This window comes from Phocoena phocoena, chromosome 5, assembly GCF_963924675.1.
Source record: "Phocoena phocoena chromosome 5, mPhoPho1.1, whole genome shotgun sequence".
NCBI lineage: Eukaryota > Metazoa > Chordata > Mammalia > Artiodactyla > Phocoenidae > Phocoena > Phocoena phocoena.
In genome coordinates this window covers 17,053,558-17,058,795 of record NC_089223.1, presented here as the reverse complement: position 1 = coordinate 17,058,795, position 5,238 = coordinate 17,053,558, and the positions used below count along the sequence as shown (strand labels likewise).

Genomic DNA, 5,238 nt, shown 5'->3' with positions numbered 1-5,238 from the left:
GAATAAAAGGGAGAAAAAAAAGAAAGAAAGAAAGAAAGAAGAAGATAAAATAGAATTAAAAAATAAAGTTATTAAAATAAAAACTAAAAAATAATTATTAAAATTTTTTTTAATTAAAAAAAGAAAGAAGAGTACAACCAAACCAAAAAACAAATCCACCAGTGATAACAAGTGCTAAAAACTGTACTAGAAAAACAAACAACAAAAAAACCGGACAGACAGAACCCTAGGACAAATGGTAAAAGCAAAGCTATACAGACAAAATCACACACAGAAGCATACACATACACACTCACAAAAAGAGAAAAAGGGAAAAATATGTATATACCCTTGCTCCCAAAGTCCACCTCCTCAATTTGGGATGATTCGTTGTCTATTCAGGTATTCCACAGATGCAGGTACATCAAGTTGATTGTGGACATTTAATCCACTGCTTCTGAGGCTGCTGGGACAGATTTCCCTTTCTGTTCTTTGTTCTCACAGCTCCCGGGGGTTCAGCTTTGGATTTGGCCCCGCCTCTGCGTGTAGGTCGCCTGAGGACATGTGTTCTTCTCTCAGACAGGACGGGGTTAAAGGAGCCGCTGATTCGGGGGCTCTGGCTCACTCAGGCCGGGGGGGAGGGAGGGGCATGGAGTGCGGGGCGAGCCTGCGGCGGCAGAGGCCGGCGTGACGTTGCAGCAGCCTCAGGCGCGCCGTGCGTTCTCACGCGTGAGTTGTCCTTGGATCCCGGGACCCTGGCCGTGGCGGGCTGCACAGGCTTCCCGGAAGCGGGGTGTGGAGAGTGACCTGTGCTCGCACACAGGCTTCTTGGTGGCGGCAGCAGCAGCCTTAGCGTCTCCCGCCCGTCTCTGGGGTCTGCGCTTTTAGCCGCGGCTCGCGCCCGTCTCTGGAGCTCCTTTAAGCAGCGCTCTTAATCCCCTCTCCTCGCGCACCGGGAAACAAAGAGGTAAGAAAAAGTCTCTTGCCTCTTCGGCAGGTCCAGACTTTTCCCCGGACTCCCTCCCGGCTAGCCGTGGCGCACTAACCCCCTGCAGGCTGTGTTCACGCCGCCAAACCCAGTCCTCTTCCGGTGCTCCAACCAAAGCCCGAGCCTCAGCTCCCAGCCCCGCCCGCCCTGGCGGGTGAGCAGACAAGCCTCTCAGGCTGGTGAGTGCTCGTCGGCACCGATCCTCTGTGCGGGAATCTCTCCGCTTTGCCCTCCGCACCCTATTGCTGTTTTCTCCTCTGCGGCTCCGAAGCTTCTCCCCCCCTCCGCCACCTGCAGTCTCCGCCCGCGAAGGGGCTTCCTGTGAAGGAAACCTTTTCTCCTTCACAGCTCCCTCCCACTGGTGCAGGTCCCGTCCCTATTCTTGTGTCTCTGTTTATTCTTTTTTCTTTTGCCCTACCCAGGTACGTGGGGGGTTTCTTGCCTTTTGGGAGGTCTGAGGTCTTCTGCCAGCGTTCAGTAGGTGTTCTGTAGGGGTTGTTCCACATGTAGCTGTATTTCTGATGTATTTGTGGGGAGGAATGTGATCTCTGCGTCTTACTCTTCCGCCATCTTGAGCTCCCCTTAAGTTAATTTTTGTATTTTGCAAGGTAATGGTCCAACTTCATTCTTTTGCATTTGGATATCCAGTTGTCCTTGCACCATTTGTTGAAAAGATTATTCTTTCCCCACTGAATTGTCTTGACATCTTTGTCAAAAATGTAAGGATTTGTTTCTGGATTCTCAATTCTTTCCCATCGATCTATATGTCTATCTTTTTAAAAAATTTATTTATTTTGTTTTTGGCTGTGTTGGGTCTTCGTTGTTGTGCGGGGGTTTTCTGTAGTTGTGGCTAGTGGGGGTACTATTCATTGCAGTGAGCAGGCTTCTCATTGCGGTGGCTTCTCTTGTGGAGCACGGGCTCTAGGTGCGCAGGCTTCAGTAGTTGCAGCATGCGGGCTCAGTAGTTGTGGAGCACGGGCTCTCATTGCGGTGGCTTCTCTTGTGGAGCACGGGCTCTAGGTGCGCAGGCTTCAGTAGTTGCAGCATGCGGGCTCAGTAGTTGTGGCACACGGACTTAGTTGCTCCGCAGCATGTGGGATCTTCCTGGACCAGCGATCGAACCATTGTCCCCTGCATTGGCAGGCGGGTTATTAACCACTGCGCCCCCAGGGAAGTCCCTATATGTCTATCTTTAAGCCAGTACTTCATTGTTTTGATTACTGTAGTTCTGTTGTGGCTTGAATCTTTCAGTAATATATTTAACACAGTGCATTTAGTAGTCCTAGTGGTGAGCTGCAAGAGGCTGTCCAGGTGACTTCATGCAGCGTGGTCCAGATTTTTATTTGCTCCAAACTGGACTGGAACCTTTATTCACTTGCCACAGCAGGAATGTAGGAGGTGTACACAGGGACTGTGAAATTCCTTTAGGGCATAATAACATGGTGTGACATTGACCAGACCTGTAAACTGAGCAGCTCTGAATACATACAGACAAAGCCACTAGCAGGATAAAGGGGTGGGGGGTGCTTTGGGTATCAGATATAAAATTCACACTTAGTTTGCTGTTTCTGAGAAGCTTTTAGAGATGCTCTCCCCAGACGCGCAGCCCAAGGGGCTGCAGTAAAGGCTACCCTTGCTTAGCCACTCTGCCTTCCAAGTCACTCCTGCTTGGCTCTCTGCTCCCAAGACTTGGCTCTGTGAGATCTTCTGTAGGTCTACAGTGGTAGCATGCTCTTGGTGTCCATATAAACTAAGCCATTTTAAAAGGATACTTCATAGACACTTTTTAGACAATATGCTTATGCCACGGTTGTGTATCTTTAAAGAAATGGTTTTCTAGATGTGCTGTATCTTTATCTTCTTGGTCCAGATTTTCAGTGACGTTGGTCAGTTAAGCATTGTACACTTGAGGACCTGGCAGTTAAGAATACAATGAATATTAGCACAGTTTGGTACCACTGGCTTCATGCTAATGTACCGTCTATTTTACCTATCATGACTTTTGCACCATGAGTTCTAATGACAATAAATTTTGTAATTCCTTTCTGTCATAATTTCACAGATTATGATTTAATTTTTAGAGAAAACAGGTGGCATTTACACACAAGTCAAGAAGCATTGAACCAGGGATGTAATATACAGCATGATAAATATAACACTGCTTGCTGTATGTTATATAGAAAGTTAAAAGACTGAATCCTGAGAGTTCTCATCACAAGAAAAAAACTTTTCTATTTCTTTAATTTTCTACCTATAGGAGATGATGGATGTTCACTAAACTTACTGTGAGCATCACTCCTCAGTGTATGTAAATCAAATCTTTATGCTATACACCTTAAACTTATGCAGTGCTGTCAATTATATCATATAAATTATAGCATATAAAACTGGAAGGAAAAAAAAGAATTGTATACTTGAATGGTAATTTTGAGTGAAACTCCAAAGGCTGAATATGGACTGTTACGAGTGAGAAACTCCTGGGACCACAGTGTTTGGGGAAAGTCCCCACAGTTTTGTGGTTCTTACCTCCAGGAATGCTACCAGATTTTCATGGTGGAGTTATGTATGTGAATGGTCTAGATACACCAATTAAAGACAGAGATTGTTAACATGGATTAAGAAAAACAAGACCTAACTATAAGAAACCCATTTTATATATAAAGACTGCGATTATAAATAAAGGAATGGAGAAAGATATACCATGATAACGTTAACTAAAGAAACTTGGAGTGTCTATATTAATTTCAGACAAAGCTGACTTCTGAACAAGAAAGATTATCAGGAATAAAATGAGGCAGTTGGGCTTCCCTGGTGGCGCAGTGGTTGAGATGCAGGGGACGCGGGTTCATGCCCCGGTCTGGGAGGATACCACATGCTGCGGAGCGGCTGGGCCCGTGGGCCATGGCCGCTGGGCCTGCGCGTCCGGAGCCTGTGCTCCGCAACGGGAGAGGCCACGGCAGTGAGAGGCCCGCGTACCGAAAGAAAAAAAAAAGAGGCAGTACATCATGATGAAGGGTGTAATTCTCCAAGAAGACATAACAACCCTAAACAAGAATGCACCTAAATATGTACCAAAATACCTGAGTTAAAAACTGAGAGAACTGAAAGGAGTTATAGACAAATCCACTATTTTAAATAGAGGCTTCAACATCCCTCTATTAATAGCTAATGGATCAAGAGGGCAGTAAATCAGTAAGGATATGGATAACCTGAGTAGCGCTATCAATCAACTGGATCTTGTTTATTTTGTTAACATCTTTATTGGAGTATAATTGCTTTACAATGGTGTGTTAGTTTCTGCCTTATAACAAAGTGAATCAGCTATACATATACATATATCCCCATATCTCCTTCCTCTTGCATCTCCCTCCCACCCTCCTTATCCCACCCCTCTAGGTGGTCACAAAGCACCGAGCTCATCTCCCTGTGCTATGCGGCTGCTTCCCACTAGCTATTTATTTTACATTTCATAGTGTGTATATGTCAATGCCACTCTCTCACTTTGTCCCAGCATACCCTTCCCCCTCCCCGTGTCCTCACGTCCATTCTCTAGTAGGTCTGCGTCTTTATTCCCATCCTGCCCCTAGGTTCTTCATGACCATTTTTTTTTTTTGCGGCACGCGGGCCTCTCACTGTTGTGGCCTCTCCCGTTGCGGAGCACAGGCTCCGGACGCGCAGGCTCAGTGGCTGTGGCTCACAGGCCCAGCCGCTCCGCGGCATGTGGGATCTTCCCGGACCGGGGCACGAACCCGTGTCCCCTGCATCAGCAGGCGGACTCTCAACCACTGCGCCACCAAGGAAGCCCCATTTTTTTTTTTTTTTTTTAGATTCCATATATATGTGTTAGCATACAGTATTTGTTTTTCTCTTTCTAACTTACTTCACTCTGTATGACAGACAAAAATATGGAACACTTCACAAATTTGCGTGTCATCCTTGCGCAGGGGCCATGCTAATCTTCTGTGTATCGTTCCAATTTTAGTATATGTGCTCCCGAAGCGAGCACAATCAACTGGATCTTACTGACACCTGCAGACCACTCTATCCAACAACAGCAGAACATACATTCTTCTTAAGCTCATGCAACATTCACCAAGATAGGCCAAAAACACACCTTAACAAACTTAGAAATCATACAAAGAATGTTCTCACCACAATGGAATTAAACTAGAAATCAGTAGCAGAAATATAGCTGGATCATCCTCCAAATTATTTGGAAATTAAACAACACACTTCTGAATAATCCATGAGTCAAAGAAGAAGTCTCAAAA

The 5,238-nt window shown here is 45.6% G+C and overlaps 1 non-coding gene across 1 annotated transcript; it reads right to left on the bottom strand.

Moving 5' to 3' along the window:
* Nucleotides 1–4,866: 4,866 nt before the first annotated feature.
* Nucleotides 4,867–4,973, bottom strand: LOC136123995 (U6 spliceosomal RNA). Its single transcript, XR_010655945.1, has one exon. It is a non-coding gene; the product is annotated as a U6 spliceosomal RNA (small nuclear RNA).
* Between the last annotated feature and the right edge of the window lie 265 nt (nucleotides 4,974–5,238).